This window comes from Pongo abelii, chromosome 8 (genome assembly GCF_028885655.2).
Source record: "Pongo abelii isolate AG06213 chromosome 8, NHGRI_mPonAbe1-v2.0_pri, whole genome shotgun sequence".
NCBI classification, from domain to species: domain Eukaryota; kingdom Metazoa; phylum Chordata; class Mammalia; order Primates; family Hominidae; genus Pongo; species Pongo abelii.
Window position 1 is genome coordinate 54913503 of NC_071993.2, and position 18230 is coordinate 54931732.

Genomic DNA, 18230 nt, shown 5'->3' on the forward strand with positions numbered 1-18230 from the left:
GTATTTTTAGTGTGGACGGGGTTTCACCATGTTGGCCAGGCTGGTCTCGAACTCCTGACTTCATGATCCGCCCACTTCGGCATCCCAAAGTGCTGGGATTACAGGCGTGAACCACCACACCTAGTGTGGTATTTATTTTTTAGAAATGGGGCCTCGCTGTGTTGCCCAGACTGGAGTGCAGTGGCTGTTCACTGGCCTGAACATAATGCACTGCAGCCTTGAACTCTTGGCGTCTAGCCATCCTCACGCCTCAGCCTCCTGAGTACTGAAAATTTTAAGGTCATTTTGCCTTCAGTCCCACATGGGAGCAGGAGTCCTAGGTGAGCTGGCGTTGCCATAACCATAACTGAATGTGAGTCCCCCGGCAGAAAGGTAACCTCCTTTTCTTTATATGAGCTCATAGAAATTCACTTATCTATTCTTATTTCCCTTTTCTCCCCACCTTTGGCTTGGTAGCTGGAGCTGTTAAGAAATCTTTCTTATTTTCTGTAATGTGTTTTATAAATTACGTGCGGTCTAATGATTATATGGTTGTAAGAACAATACCATAAAGGAAGAGTGTTTGTCCTTAGTTTTCATCTTTAGTTATCCATAAAATCTGAACTCTACCCTGAAAAATTTGTCGTCATTGTATTTTTCATCTTTCCTTGATATCTACTTGTTAGTTCAATACTATCTTTTATCAATTTTAACGTACTGTTCCAAAGATCATATTTGTTACTGTTTTCATAGAGAATTGAGCAGTAGGACGTTTTTCTTACAGAATTAAACTTACATTTTTCTCCATCCACTAGATGGCTCAAGTGCACCACTTTGGCAGCTCAGATTGATCCTTGCTTTCTTTGCTTGTGGTTTCTACTTTGAGTACTGTTTGCTTTTTAAAAACTGGATGAGCCCTTACCTGAACCTAGCTTTACATATATGTGATGGCAGATTTCCTCACATTTTTTCATTATTTACAGACTTCTGAAAAGCTGGTGAAGTGTTCTTCATATCAGTAGTAAAAAGTGCATTACAGTGCTTAGAAGATTTTGTTTTTTGCTTTCAAGTTATTTTAGACTTTAATTCAATTGCCGATAATCTATTTAGATTTCCTCAAACTAGGCATGCAGTTAATAATTCATCCATTTCTTCCTGATTCATAGTGATTTGGAGTCATTTTCCAGCACATGGTGGTACCTCAGGAGTTTTTGAGGCACACAGGGCTATTTGCTTCAGTTCTGTAGTAATATTTATTTAGTGCTTTTGTGCTTGGCATTGTATGGGCCAGTGGAGGGAAATACCAGGATGACTAAAGAGGATATCTTCATCAGCAAGGAGCTCACTGCGTTAATTCGTTTCCTTAAGTTTCTTTATTATTTTTTATCTTTATTTTTCCTGAAAGTGCACATTGGTATCTTGAGTTTTTGAAGCCAAATAATGAGTATAATGAAATGGCTGATTAGAGCTTATGTTGGTAACCAACCCTGAGGAGAATTTTGTTTTTGACATTGTCCCTTTTGATATTGCCTGAAAAAACTTTAAAAAAAAACTGAATTCTTTAGAAATATTTTATGCTTATGGCTTTCAGTTTTGAGTTGTTAAGTAAAAAGGAAAAGGAATTAAGATTTGTTGAATGCTTATCATGTGCCAGTTTCTTACTTAATTTGATGCTCTCAATAATTGGGAAGACAAGTACAAATATCTCTATTTACAGATGAAGAAACTAAGGAATCAGAAGTTGCCCAGGATCAAAGAAACAGTAAGTTAGAGAGGCAAACTCTGTGATATCAAGTGTTGTTTTTTATTTTTTTGCCCAAGAGAAAATAATTATTTTCAGAAATGGCAGAAACATTTGTAATATCAACTAGTTGGATACTTTCATATCCTAAAGACAGAAAACTCCAAACAAAGGATTGATTGCCTCTCACAGTTGATCTTTGAGATTATAAACAAATGTTCTTGCCAAACTAGAGCAATCAGTCATACTGGTATCTCTTTTACAGATACCTTTAGAATGACAGCAAACACTATAAAATTGATTTTTCCAGAGAAAGTGTTTGCACCTAATAATCTTATTTTTCAGGAATAATAACTGAATTATTTCATCAGTTTGAAAATATAGTGTACGATTTAAACGAGAATGGCAAGTTATTGATGTAAATACACATTATTTACAATATTATAACTAGATTACATTACAAATATTGTAACAACAATTTGTCTTTATAAAATCCCCTTGATTTCTCTTTATTGTTTAAGGGTCCTTGTAGCTAAGCTGTGTAAAACAGGAAATATGGCTGTTTGCCAGTGTTCTTAAGGAAACAGGAGTGAAGTAAAGCAACCAATACAAAAGGGGTTTGTTTAAAGGATGTACTTAATTTCTCTGTGGCTGTGGTATCATTTTTCTGGCTCTGTTGTCTTTGTCCTTTTTCACTGCATCAGAATACAGCCATTAGGTACATATCCTTCAAAGTTGTAAAAGTTGAAATTGTACTTTCACAACTATTAAAACAAAAATAACCAGTAATGCGAACTGAACCCAAAGATATCTAAGATAAATATCCTCCCATGACTGTAAATTGGTATCCTCCATATCACCTTAGAAATTTTCATATGTATTGACTAGATTTATTGATATTTTTGTTCCTTTTTATGTATTATCAGATATTGCCATCAGTACTATTACTGTATTTACACAATGTTGCCTTGTGTGGAAATTCTAAACCTTTGCTAACTCTTGTTAACCAAGATAACGATAAACTAAAGAGATTATTATCCCATCTTTTGAGAGAAATGTAAAATTATTCATTTGTCTATAAAGAATCTTTGACAAAAGTATTTTTTAAAGTATATTGAATCCTAGCCATTTTATTATTATTAGCTATGTACCTAAATGATATTTTAGATATGAGTATAAGGAAGACAAACTTTAGGTTGTCAAAGAATGAGCATGTCTCATGCGTTACAGTCATGGCATGACAGTTGGATTACAATTATCTCTTGATGAATCAACTTCATCTAAACCTTAATTGCGTATTAAATTATTTAGTCATTTCCTGATTCAGTAATGAGAAGTCAGAATATATAGTAGTTTACTGGGTAGCATGTTACATGCCATAGCTTGCAGAATGTACTTGATCAGTAAAGTCCACAATAAATCAAAGACAAATGAGACAATTCTTTTAGAATGCAACTTCAGTGTTTTTTTTTTTTCTGAATTTGAAGTGACTTTAAATGCTCTTATGTAATAAGAAAAGAACCCTAGGTATATTTAAATACTTAACCTGCTATAACTTTTTGTTGGAAAGGAGGTAGATTTTTTTTTTTAATGAGTATTTTTTTCCCATGGGAAAAAAAATTACTTTGGTGATGCAGTATGCCTTTATCTGTGTATTGTTAAAAACTAAACAAAAAAAACCCCTAAGAACCTTAAAATTTAACAAAGTTTATTTGAGCAGGAAAAAGGTTCTAGAAGCAGACCACACTCTAAGATGGTTCAGAATACTACCACTTAACAACTGGTGAGCTGTTTTAATAACAGGGAAAAATAGGAAATGTCATACAGAAATTACTTGATTGGTGCAGCTTGGTGTTTGCCTTATTTGGGCATAATCTAGCAGCTTTTAACCTGGGATTGGCTGAGACTCAGATGTGTGGTTATAAGGGTATACTCCTAAGTTAGGTTATAACTTGTTTACACATCAAGCTAGAGTACAGTTAACAGTGTATGGAGGCAGCTTTGGGCCAAATCTGATTGAACAGTATAAAAATAAGTTTTGCAAATATTTATCCTTACCACATGAGTTACATCCTAATATTCTTTATTCTCTTCTATTTCACTAAAAAAAAAATTCAAATCCACCAAATTGATTTCATGACCCATCAGTATGTTGGAGCTCATTAGTGTGGAAAACACTGCCATATAGGATTGAAAAGTTTTTTTTCTTTTTTTTACCCTGTTAACAACTGACTAGTCTGAAGGAGCTCAAATATTTGGAAAGCTTTATTAGTGCAGTTTAGTAGCTGGCTTTTAAAAAAGAAGTTGCTTTCTAGAATCCTCCCTGCTACATAATCACCAAATGTTATTTCAATATTGTTTTCCTAACTTGAAAATTTAAGTGAATGACTAGAAGATGTTGGACCAAGAAATATCTGAAGTGCCAAGCCCACAAAGGAAAATTTAATATTGATTGAGGTATCATGGTTATCTGTGCACCCTTAAAATTAAGCCCATTTTAGTTAATAGAATATAAGTTTCAGCAGGGTGTAGTAGCTCAGCACTTTGGGAGGCCAAGGCAGGAGGATCACTTGAGGCCAGGCGTTTGAGACCAGCCTGGGCAACAGAATGAGACCCCATCTATACAATTTTAAAATTAAGCAAGCTTGGTGGTACATGCCTGTAGTCCCTAGCTATTCAGGAGGCTGAGATGGTAGGATTGCTTAAGCCTAGGAGTTTGGGGCTGCAAGTGAGCCATGCTTGTGCTGTTGCATTCTAGCCTGGGTGGCAGAGTGAGATCTTGTTTAAAAATTAAAAAAAATAAAAATAAATAAATACATATATATGTTTATATATATATAAATTTCAAGTTAATAGTTTAAAGGATGTCATCAACCAGAACTAAGCATCAGTCTTTGGTAATGAAAGCATTCTAAAAGTCTTTCTTTTAGATAGATTGAAAAGTCTATCTTGCAGACAAAGATAATTTTATTAATCATAAGTAACATTATTATGAAAAGTATTTGTGAATATTAATAACTCAGTTTCTTCACTTATGTTGAGTTGCTTTACATGTTTTATCTTTGCATAATCTATAAACTTGATGTTTCTTAGTTGACAAAATAAGTTTACAGTTAGATATATAGGTAACTTTTAGTTCAATATTTTAAAAATTGTGTCATGAGAAGTATAAATAAAATTCAATGAAAGATACCATTTCTTGGCCTTACATAATGGCGTATATTTGAACACTTGGAGATAGTGGAAAAGGGCATTTCACATAAGGGGACAGAGGCATCAAGGCAGAAAAGCTTAATATGGTCCAGAAACAAAACATTCAACTGGATGGGCTTTGTTCTAAAGGCAGTTTTTGAGAGAAGAGAGAATTAAATTAACTTCTGTTACAATACCTACTTGCTACAGCAGATAATGGGTGGATTTGAAGGGAGTGAAATTAGGCAGAGAGAATAGGTAAGAAATCATTGAAATATTTTAGAGAAGAAATGAGATTGAAGTAGGACAGTGTCTAAGAAAATAAAAAGTAATTTATCAAGACAGTAAAATCAACACAATTGGCAGCTGATTAGAGTAATTCAAAAATATTTGAGTGTGTGCTGTGCAATTCTGGGAATCCAACTGTGAACAAAATGCATGCTCTTTACCCTTACATGTGTTTTAGTCCAATGGGAAGCACAGACATTTCAATTCAGAGTAATACATGTGCTGCCATGGAGAAAGACCCAATGTGTCTTGGGAGTGAGTATACTGACTGAACTTGAAGCCTCAGGGATGAGTAGGTCTTGACCAGGTAAAGTTGGGGTTAGAGTGTGTTACAGATTCCTCCCTGTCCTCTCCCCGCATGTTGGCTTGGAGGTGAAAAGATTGTGGTACTTTTAAAGCAGTTCATTGTGGCTGGATCCTGGGATTGGAGAGGGAGGAGGATCTGGTAAGAGAGGGCCAGAGCCAAATCATCCAGAGTCCTGAAGTTCCTGGAATCCCCTAGTTCTTGATCCACAGCCCTAATGAAGCCTTGGGTTTTATCTTAGGAACAGAAAGTAACTGTGGTATGATTTTAAGCAAGGGAGATTCAGGGTCAAAATTGCATGTTAGAAGAATTATTTTAGCTAAGAATGTCTTAGTTATAAGTCAGAAACTTAAGCAAAAGACAAAGAAAGTGACTCAGAGGATTCAGCATATGCAGAGGTAGGAAGTGCAGCTGGACTTCACGAAGATTTGGAACCAGACATGGTTCAGTATCAGATGCTTCCTCTTCTGTTGTATCGCGTAGTGTCTTGTCTCTCATGTCTGCTTCATTGCTGTGTGTATACTGTCTTCTCTTAACTATACATCTCTAACTTAACAGCCTCTGAATTTCTCTCCCACTTCCAAGTCCTCTGGAGAGAGTCTGACTGGTTCCTTGTCAGTTGTCTACCCTTGGTTTAATCAGCTGTGCTAAGAGGGCAGGGTCATGTAGCATAAACATGGTGCTTCAAAGCCAACCCCTCTCACAGTTAAGGGGTATGGTGAGTTGTGGGCTAGGCAGAATTCTTAGAAAGAACCAACTTCAGAAGATCATTTTGGCTGCAGAATGAAAAATTCAGGGGAAGGGAACTAAAGGAAGGGGACCTCTTTAAGAGAATACAGTAATCCAGGCAGTAGGTAATATTGGCCTGAATCAGGGGGTAAGTAAGAAGAGAACTGATCTGTGGTAGATTAAAGGTTGAATCTCCAGAAGTGTATGTAGGTTGGATATTGGAGTATAAAGAGTCAAGGATAGTGTTTGTGTTTCTGGCTTGAATACCTGAATGGATGATGATAGCAATCCCTGAGCTGAAGTAGCACAGCAGCAAATTTAGTGGGGATTGAAGACGAAGAATTTATTTTTGTGCACGTGTAGAGTTTGCGATAGCTTCAAGACATCTAAGTGGTAATGATTAGTAGACCCTTGAATATATGCATCTATAGCAGAGGGAAAAGCTCAATAGTAGATATGTATTTGAAATTCTTTAGTATTAAGTGATAACTAGAGCCATGAGAGTGGATGAAATTGCCGTGGGAGAGTGTAACAAGACAAGAGGGCCAAGACAGCTATGAAGAGAATCTGAGGGCTAGCAGAGGGGGGAGAATGAGCCTACAGGGCAGACTGGGAAGGAACAGAAAGGTGTGAGAAAAATCCAGAGTATGCAGTGTTTTTAGAAACCCAAGAAAAGTGCTTCAGGCAGGAGAATGTGGTGAAAGTGTCAGGTGCCGATGAGCAGCATAGGAAAGAGTCAAGTTCTGTTTAGGAGCAAGGAGTTTGTTGATGACCTTGGTGAATGAGCTTAATGGGATTGGTGAATATGGAAAACAGGATTGAGGACTCTGGCAAGTGAAGAAATCAAAATAACAAATATAAACAGTGCTTGAGCTATAAGGAGAAAGACTGGGTAGAGATTATTATGACAGTGAAGTAAGGTTTTTATGTATTTTTAAAAATATCAGGGTCTTGATCATATTTCAGTGCCAGGAGAAAGAGTGATAATCAGTTGAGCAAGATAAGGAGATTCTTCAGAGCACTATTACATTGTAATGGCGAAGAGTGAAGCAAAAGTATGTGGAAACTAGTTTAGTGAATGGAAGTAGAGGTATTTCCTGACTTTCATTTTCTCTAGGAAGAGGTTGGGATTATTTACAAATAAGGTAAAGTCGAAGACTTAGGGAACAGGAGGACTGTTTGTAGTAGATACTGTAGAAATTAGACTAGTGCAACTTGGGATTTTTTTTTTTTTCACTAGCTTAGATTAGAGGTCTTAAATTGAAAGCAGCACCAGTATACATCATTGTATTTGTTTTGTTCAGCAGTCTGATTATATGTTTATGTTGTGCTACTTCAGGTTGGTACATTGAGAGTAAGATATTGACATGATGGTGGTCTGACTAATGGAACATGGAATATAAGCTGTGGAAGGAAAGAAGTAAAAGTGAGGACTAATAGAAAAGTGAGTTGTTAAAGGCCTAGAGGTCTTATGTGCAAAGAATAAGTGAGAGTAACTCAGCTTGAGAGACAGGTCCTAAAATGAGGGTAACACTAAAGGGGAATGGACCAATAGCGTCTTAGGAGATTTTCCTTCATTTGCCTGCATTGCTGGTATTGCTGATAAAAGAAGTAAACATGGAAGGAAGAGCAAGTTAGTTTTAGAGGGAAGAAAAGTTAGATTTTTACTGTTTCCACTTTGAGTACCTATGGATCATTCATACTGAGATGACCAAGAGGCAGTTGAAAATATAAGGGAGAAGCCAGGGCTGGAAACAAAATTGGGAGATCATAATTGAACCCATAAATTTAACAAAGAATATAAAGTGATAAGGTCTACTTAGACGCTATGTACATTTAAGGAGTAAGAAATAGAGAAAAGGTGCTTACAAGCTTTGAGAATTTGTGAAGAAACTCAGGTTGAAAGGGTTGACCAAGCAGATCACCGGATTTGTGAGTGGCTTTCCAGAGGGTTTAGTGGAGTGTGAAAGGAGATTGGAAAGGTTTGAAGAGTAACTGACTTTCTGAAAGTATGTATATTGCCAATGAATGATGTATTATTATATGTGATTTTTAAAATCTCCCCAATATACTGATATTTTTAAAATAACTTTAATTTGCTTTTTTATTTAAAAAATTATTAGCTATAGTCTAGCTTTCTGAAATAGAGTATACTGGTCATTTAATTTGTTAATGCCTCAGGAGTATCATAGTTATTGATTATTACTCAGAGCTATAATATGGTTGGGCCCTTTTGAGTGCTGTTAAGACCATTTGTTTTTGTAGTGAATGCCTTCAGTGTGTTGTGTTTTTCAAGGCCTTCTTTCCCTTGTCATTTATTGCATTAAGTCATTTGACAGTATTATTCAAGGATTTTTTTCCCTCTCAAAGCACTTTATTGTGTTATAGTTTATAATTATTGGAAGCCTCTGTAGATATATCTGAGGATATGGGGGTTGGTGGGGAGTAGTATCTCCTACTATAATCATACAAGACAGAATACTTCTGTGGCCTCTGGTCACCAAAATGTATGAAGATTTCTCTCCAACAGACACCAACTGGGTGTCTTCTGATTCAGTTATATTCTGACATTGTCTTCCTGAAAATAGCATCAGGTCCCACAGGTTGAGGTCTCAGTCCCACAACACTGCCCCCCCTACTTCAGATGCCAGTCACAGGCATAAGTTGTAGCCTTGTGTCTGACTGAAGAGCTATAAATTGGGGTTCCCATGATCCCCTCCTTGGGTTCGATTAATTTTCTAGAGTGGCTCACAGAAATACTTAAATTTACCCACTTATTATAAAGGGTATTACAGAGAATACAGATGAACAGCTAGATGAACAGACAAGATGCATAACACAAGGTGTGGAGAAGGGGCATGGAGTTTTCATGCCTTCTCCAGCTATGCCACGCTCTGGGAACCTGCATGTGTTATCCAGAAGCCCACAAAACAGTCCTTTTGAATTTTTATGGAAACTTGTTTACTTAGGCATGATTGATTAAATCATTGGCCATTGGCTTATCGACTCAACCTTCAGCTTCTCTCCCCTTCCTAGAGGTTGGAGTAGGACCGAAAGTTTCAACCCTCTAATTACGATTACAAACAGAAAGGAATAGTACCAACATCAAAGACCAAAGGTAGATAAATCCATGAAGATGGGGAGAAACCAGCACAAAAAGGCTGAAAATTCCAAAAACCAGAACACCTCTTCTCCTCCAAAGGATCACAACTCCTCACCAGCAAGGCAACAAAACTGGACGGAGAATGAGTTTGATGGATTGATAGAAGTAGGCTTCAGAAGGTGGGTAATAACAAACTCCTCCAAGCTAAAGGAGCGTATTGTAACCCAATGTAAGGAAGCTAAGAACCTGGAAAAAAGGTTAGACAAATTGCTAACTAGAATAACTAGCTTAGAGAAGAATTTAAATGACCTGATGGAACTGAAAAACACAGCACAAGAACTTCGTGAGGCATACACAGGTATCAATAGCTGAATCGATCAAGTGGAAGAAAGGATATCAGAGATTGAAAATTAACTCAATGAAATAAAGTGAGAAGACCAGATTAGAGAGAAAAAAAAAAGAGTGAAAAGAAACAAATAAAGCCTCCAAGAAATATGGAACTATGTGAAAAGACCAAATCTACGTTTGATTGGTGTACCTGAAAGTGACCGGGAGAATGGAACCAAGTTGGAAAACACTCTTCAGGATATTATCCAGGAGAAGTTCCCCAACCTAGCAAGGCAGACCAACAACATTCAAATTCAGGAAATATGGAGAACACCACAAAGATATTCCTTGAGAAGAGCACCCCCAAGACACATAATTGCCAATTCATCAAGGTTGAAATGAAGGAAAAAATCTTAAGGGCAGCCAGAGAGAAAGGTTGGGTTACCCACAAAGGGAAGCCCATCAGACTAACAGTGAATCTGTTTGTCAGAAACCCTACAAGCCAGAATAGAGTGAGGGCTAATATTCAACATTCTTAAAGAAAAGAATTTTCAACCGAGAATTTCATATCCAGCCAAACTAAGCTTAATAAACTAAGGATAAATAAAATCCTTTATAGACAAGCAACTGCTGAGAGATTTTGTCACCACCAGGCCTGCCTTACAGGAGCTCCTGAAGGAAGCACTAAACATGGAAAGGAACAACTGGTACCAGCCACTGCAAAAACATACCAAATTGTAAAGACCATCAATGCTGTGAAGAAACTGCATCAACTAATGGGCAAAATAACCAGCTAGCATCATAATGACAGGATCACATTCACACATAACGATATTAACCTTAAGGGTAAACAGACTAAATGCCTCAATTAAAAGACACAGACTGGCAAATTTGTTAAAGAGTCAAGACCCATCAGTGTGCTGTATTCAGGAGACCCATCTCACATGCAAAGACACACATAGGCTCAAAATAAAGGGGTGGAGGAAGATTTACCAAGTAAATTGAAAGCAAAAAAAAAAAAGCCAGAGTTGCAATCCTAGTCTCTGATAAAAGAGACTTTAAACCAACAAAGTTCAAAAGAGACAAAGAAGGGCATTACATAATGGGAAGGAGATCATTGAAACAAGAAGAGCTAACTATCCTAAATATATATGCACCTAATACAGCAGCACCAAGATTCATAAAGCAAGTTCTTAAAGACCTAGAGACAGACTCCCACACAATAATAGTGGGAGACTTTAACACCCCACTGTCAATATTAGATAGATCAACGAGACGGAAAATTAACAAGGATATCCAGGAGTTGAACTCAGCTCTGGACCAAGCAGACCTAATAGACGCCTACAGAACTCTCCACACCAAATCAACAGAATATACGTTCTCCTCAGCACCACATCGCGCTTATTCTAAAATTGACCACATAAGTGGAGGTAAAACACTCCTCAGTAAATGCAAGAGAACAGAAATCATAACAGTCTGTCAGACCACAGTGCAGTCAAATTAGAGCTCAGGATTAAGAAACTCACTCAAAAACGCACAACTACATGGAAACTGAGCAACCTGCTCCTGAATGACTGCTGGATAAATAACGAAATGAAAGCAGAAATAAAGATGTTCTTTGAAACCAATGAGAATAAAGACACAATGTAGGAGAATCTCTGGGACACATTTTAAGCAGTGCCTAGAGGGAAATTTATAGCACTAAATGCCCACAAGAGAAAGCAGGAAAGATCCAAAATCGACACCCTAACATCACAATTAAAAGAACTAGAGAAGCAAGAGCAAACAAATTCAAAAGCTAGCAGAAGACAAAAAATAACTAAGATCAGAGCAGAACTGAAGGAGATAGAGACATGAAAAACCCTTCAAAAAATCAGTGAATTCAGGAGCTGGTTTTTTGAAAAGATCAACAAAATAGACTGCTAGCCAGACTAATAAAGAAGAAAAGAGAAGAATCAAATAGACACAATAGAAAATGATAAAGGGGAGATCACCACTGATCCCACAGAAATACAAACTACCATCAGAGAATACTATAAACACCTCTATGCAAATAAACTAGAAAATCTAGAAATGGAGAAATTCCTGAACATATACACCCTCCCAAGACTAAACCAGGAAAAAGTTGAGTCCCTGAATAGACCAGTAACAAGTTCTGAAATTGAGGCAGTACTTAATACCCTGGTAACTAAAAAAAGCCCAGGAGTAGATGGATTCACAGTTGAATTCTACCAGAGGTACAAAGACGAGCTGGTACCATTCCTTCTGAAACTACTCCAAACAATAGAAAAAGAGGGACTCCTCTGTAACTCATTTTATGAGGCCAGAATCATCTGATACCAAAACCTGGCAGAGACACAATAAAAAAACAAAATTTCAGGCCAATATCCCTGATGAACATTGATGTGAAAATCCTCAATAAAATACTGGCAAACCAAATCCAGCAGCACATCAAAAAGCTTATCCACCATGATCAAGTCTGCTTCATCCCTGGGATGCAAGGCTGGTTCAACATATGCAAATCAATAAACATAATCCATCACATAAACAGAACCAATGACAAAAAACACATGATTATCTCAATAGAGGCAGAAAAGGCCTTTGACAAAATTCAACAGCCCCTCATGCTAAAAACTCTCAATAAACTAGGTATTGATGGAACATATCTCAAAATAATAAGAGCTATTTATGACAAACCCACAGCCAATATTGTACTGATTGGGCAAAAACTGGAAGCATTCCCTTTGAAAACTGGCACAAGACAAGAATGCCCTCTCTCACCACTCCTATTCAACATAGTATTGGAAGTTCTGGCCAGGGCAATCAGGCAAGAGAAAGAAGTAAAGGGTATTCAGTTAGGAAAAGTGGAATTCAAATTGTCTCTGTTTGCAGATGACATGATTGTATATTTAGAAAATCCCATTGTCTCAGCCCAAAATCTTAAGCTGATAAGCAACATCAACAAAGTCTCAGGATACAAAATCAATGTGCAGAAATCACAAACATTCCTATACACCAATAACAGACAAACAGCCAAATCATGAGTGAACTCCCATTCACAGTTGCTACAAAGAGAGTAAAATACCTAGGTATACAACTTACAAGGGATGTGAGGGAACTCTTCAAGGAGAACTACAAAGCATTGCTCAAGGAAGTAAGAGGGGACACAAACAAATGGAAAAACATTCCATGCCCATGGATAGGAAGAATCAGTATCATGAAAATGGCCATACTGCCCAAAATAATTTATAGATTCATTGATATCCCCATCAAACTACCATTGACTTTCTTCACAGAATTAGAAGAAACTACTTTAAATTTCATATGGAACCAAAATAGAGCCCTCATAGCCAAGACAATCCTAAGCAAAAAGAACAAAGTTGGAGGCATCATGCTACCTGACTTCAAACTATACTACAAGGCTATAGCAACTAAAACAGCATGGTACTGATACCAAAACAGATATATAGACCAATGGAACAGAACAGTGGCCTCAGAAATAACACATCTACAACCATATGATCTTTGACAAACCTACAAAAACAAGCAGTGGGGAAAGGATTCCCTGTTTAATAGATGGTGTTGGGAAAACTGGCTAGCCATATGCAGAAAGCTGAAACTGGATTCCTTCCTTACACCTTATACAAAAATTAACTCAAAATGGATTAAAGACTTAAATGTAAGACCTAAAACCATAAAAATCCTAGAAGAAAACCTAGGCAGTACCATTCAGGACATAGGCATGGGCAAAGACTTCATGACTAAATCACCAAAAGCAATTGCAACAAAAGCCAAAATTGATAAATGGTATCTAATTAGTTTCTGCAGAGCAAAAGAAACTATCATCAGAGTGAACAAGCAGCCTACAGAATGGGAGAAAATTTTTGCAATCTATCCATCTGACAAAGCGCTAATATCCAGAATCTACAAAGAACTTAAACAAATTTACAAGAAAAAAACAACCCCATCAAAAAGCGGGCAAAGCATATGAAGAGACACTTCTCAAAAGAAGACATTTATGCAGCCAACAAACATATGAAAAAATGCTCATCATCACTGGTCATTAGAGAAATGCAAATCAAAAACCACAATGAGATACCGTCTCCCTCCAGTTAGAATGGCAATCATTAAAAAATCAGGAAACAGATGCTGGAGAAATAGGAACACTTTTGCACTGTTGGTGGGAGTGTAAATTAGTTCAACCATTGTGGAAGACAGTGTGGCGATTCCTCAAGGATCTAGAACTAGAAATACTATTTGACCCAGCAATCCCATTACTGGTTACATACCCAAAGGATTATAAATCATTCTACTGTAAAGACACATGCACATGTATGTTTATTGTGTCACTGTCCACAATAGCAATGACTGGGAACCAACCCAAATGCCCATCAGTGATAGACTGGATAAAGAGAATGTGGCGCATACATACCATGGAATACTCTACAGCCATAAAAAGGATGAGTTCATGTCCTTTGCAGGGACATGGATGAAGCTGGAAACCATGATTCTCAGCAAACTAACAGAAGAATAGAAAACCAAACACTGCATGTTCCCACTTCTAAGTGGGAGTTGAACAATGAGAACACATAGACACAGGGAGGGGAACGTCACACACCAGGGCCTGTCAGAGGTTTGGGGGAGGGATAGCATTAGGAGAAATACCTAATGTAGATGACGGGTTGATGGGTACAGCAAACCACCATGGCACATGTATACCTATGTAACAAACCTGCACATTCTGCACATGTACCCCAGAACTTAAAGTATAATTTAAAAAAAAAAGAAAAAAAATACATTTCTTGGACCCATGGTAGAAAGACTGATCACTATATCCAGATATCCACTCTCTCACTGCTCTTGGTCAATTGAACCCTTCAACTTTTAGTTGGGTACGTGGCTACTTTGCAGTGAGATGTGACTGTGGTGTGTGAGCCAAGCTAATTTGTGCAGAAGGAATTGTGTGACTTGCAAGTCATATCCTTAGAAGAGAAGATGCTCACCCTTGTCTTCTTCCCACCCCTCCCCTGGATTGGAGAAGAGATGCGTTATTGCCCACCACATGAGCAATAACTCCCTAGGAGGTGACAGAGCAACAGGATAAAAGGAACCTGGGTCCTTGGATAACTTCATGAAATAGAGCTGCCTTTTCTCTGTGGCTCTCCCACTTAACTCTGGACTATTATATGAGAAAGAAATAAACTAAATTGTTTGAAAAATAAATAAAAGATGGGAGGGAGTGACTACAAAAGTTGCTTATGAGGAATTCTAATTGGTTTACAGAAATAACATTGGTTAATTATTTTCTATACATTGTTAAATTATAAGGTGTGTGGCATTTTATGTCTTCTTGAGGTCAGTTAGTCTAGAGCTTGAATAGCAAGTGGCTTCAAGGGGTAATTATTTACCTCAAGGGGGAATGAGACATGACTGCTGTTAGATTTTAAATACCTTTTTGGAACTGATAACTTAGGCCCATATTCCTTAGATAAAAAGTTTTTCTTCCCCCTCCCTCCCCAACCTTTACTCCTTGTGGTCAAAAATCTTTCTTCTTGAAAGCATTGTTAATCAAAATCTAAGTGTCATGGTGTCCCTTGTCACCAGGAAAGCTCACTCCCAGGTAGTGCTGTCCCATGTTGATGAGGGAGGAGGAAATGTCTCAGTGAGGAATTTTAAGAGCTCCCAAAAGCTGACTTAGGATGGCATCACAGAGTGGCAGAAATGAGACCTCAGTTAAGTCATTGATTTATGTAAGTCATTGCTTGTTGAATCATCCCTAGTCTTTGGAATCCCATGATTTTAGTTTCCTCCAAAGTAAAACAATGAGAGATACATAACATTAAGAATTTGTATCGCAGAAATGTAATGCGCACATTGACTACAATCAAAAAGTGAATTTACATGTCAGAATGAAAAAAGAACCTATTCGTTAGGGAGCCAACAACAACAACAACAAAATCGTGAAAAAAATTAAAACCTGGTTCTTCTTTACAGACTGGTTGTAGCCAGGAAATAATTCAGGATTTAGTCCAAGTGGTAGACAAATAAGAAAACTCAAAAACAATGGTCAGGCTAGAATCTAGTAACAGGTGTGTTATAGTTTTCTTATGAAACATGATTTTTCTGTCTCTAGTCTCCCTTTTATTTTTTTAAAATACATAATTTTACATATATAAAATGTATGTATTTATACCTAGAAATTTTTTCTTTCTTTTAGTAACAGTCTCACTCTGTCACTCAGGCTGTTGTGCAGTGGCGTGATTATAGCTCATTGCAGCCTTGAATTCCTGGGCTCAAGTGATCCTCCACCTTAGCCGTGAGTAGCTGGGCTTACAGGCACAAGCCACTACATCCATCCAGTCCCTCTTTTCTACCGAAGAGAAATAGACCAATTTATTTGCAAAAAAAGTTTTAGAGTTATTATACTTGGCCTGATTTATTTGTATGAAGTGCAGCAAGAGTAGTGATTGGTCATATAGACTAGTTGGCTTTGCCTGAAACTTTTTCGTAAGAAATTTTGGATTAGACTTTTGGAAATTCTCAAGTCTAAGAAGTCAAGCCAGGGATTAACCATCAGCGTGTGCCTGTAATACTTTCACAGTTTGGTGAATTCTTGTCTTCTTGAAGTCCCAAAATATTTTGATATTCCTGAAACTTTAAGAAAGTGACATTCTTTACATACCGCAAGTCAGGATTCTTGTAAGGGAACAGTGTAGACAACTTATTAGGTCAGATCTTTCCAAGGGGCTTTTTATTGGCTCTATAAAGTCAACCTTAATTCCTCAAAGTAGTTTGATCATATGCTGTTCCAGTTAAACCTTGGTACAATAACCAGTGTCTCCAATGTGTCCTGTTACAAAACAAACAAAATATTGCACTTACACAAACAACTATATTGTCATAAATGTCATAAAATAAGAATATTCACAAATACTTCCCAAATTCTGGAGAAAATCAGGTAAAGAGGAAGGTAAATGTTTCACTTTTCCCCACAAAAGTATACTTTACCTAATTGCTATGAGCTGTAAATGGCTCAAAAAAATGTGGACTCTGGCAAAACAAATATGAGAAGAATCAACAATGTTTCAAAAAAAAGTGATTAAAAAATCATTTCAGTCCTTTATCAGTTCAGTCCCATGTAATTAATTCCTGTTCTGTTTCATGTTGGCTTAGCAATCTTCATTAACACATCAGTTTTTAATTTGAATTTTGGAAATTTTTACCTAGTCCAATGGTATCATCTCCATAGTTATCTGAAACCTGTATTCAAGAATACTTGAATATGGTACAAACTCGTATTCAAAGTCCTTTCCATGAATTTCTTTGAAGACACACACTTTAGGATTTGGAGGGAAAGAAAGCTCTTTTTAAAAAAAAAACAAAAACAAAAACAGGCCAGATGCAGTGGCTCTTGCCTGTAATCCCAGCACTTTGGGAGGATGACGTGAGCGGATCATGAGGTCAGTAGTTCGAGACCAGCCTGACCAACATGATGAAACCCCATCTTTAATGAAAACACAAAAATTAGCCGGGCATGGTGGCACACACCTGTAATCCCAGCTACTCGGGAGGCTGAGGCAGGAGAATCACTTGAACCTGGGAGGCGGATGTTGCAGTGAGCTGAGATCATGCCATTGTACTCCACCCTGGGCAACAGAGCGAGACTCCGTCTCAAAAAAAAGACATGAGAATAAAACAGTTTACTGCATATACTAAGGCATATCAGATGTTTAGGAATTGCATACAATTTTGGAACACATATCAATAACATATACATACAACTGTAACTCAAAGAAAGCTGAACACTGTTTCTTGTTTGACAATGCTTTCCATGTTTGAAATTTGATTTGGGGGAACTGTATCAGATATCAAAGGTTTAAAACACTAGATATGGTCGGGCGTGGTGGCTGACACCTGTAATCCCAGCACTTTGGGAGGCTGAGGCAGGCAGATCACCTGAGGTCATGGGTTCGAGACCAGCCTAGCTAACATGGTGAAACCCCATATCTACTAAAAGTACAAAAAAATTAGCCGGGCGTGGTGGCATGCACCTGAATGTGAGCTACTTGGGAGGCTGAGGCAAGAGAATCACTTGAACCCAGGAGGAGGAGGTTGCAGTGAGCCAAGATCACGCCAGTGCGCTCCAGCATGGGCGACAGAGCAGGACTCCATCTAAAAAAATAAATAAATAAATATAAATAAAACAGTAGATATCAAAATAAGAAAGGTTTGAAATGCTCAGTGTTAAAATAGGATCACAGGTCATTGTAAAATAGTCATTTAAACAAAGTGATAAGTCAGTGATTTTTAAAAAGTCAAAACCTGTGCTCTTTGATAAGCAGGAGACTCCATCAAAGAGTAAGTTTGAGGAGACTATCAAAGAGTAAGACTCTATCAAAGACTCACTTTTCCAGATAAGACCTAATAAAGGCAGCATGAGCCCAAGAAAATCTCTCTCCCTCTCTCCTTCCTTTTCTTTTGTAGTTTACTCAAAAGTAAACAAAACCTTTTACTATCTCCTGTTAACACTACCTGAAAATCTTGTTCAAAAGAGAAAACCAAATCCT

General features: G+C 37.3%; 1 protein-coding gene across 44 annotated transcripts in view; it reads left to right on the forward strand.

Annotated features, from left to right (window-relative positions):
• Positions 1-18230, forward strand: part of MAPK8 (mitogen-activated protein kinase 8) — a 129510-nt gene that overhangs the window by 55662 nt on the left and 55618 nt on the right. For 7 of the 44 annotated variants that reach the window (XM_054522298.1, XM_054522291.1, XM_054522281.1 and 4 more), the window contains one exon: positions 1697-1741. The exons of the other annotated variants lie outside the window; for them this stretch is intronic. The gene's annotated coding sequence lies outside the window, so the exon portion shown is untranslated. The remainder of the gene's footprint in view (positions 1-1696; positions 1742-18230) is intronic. 44 annotated transcript variants of the gene reach the window in all.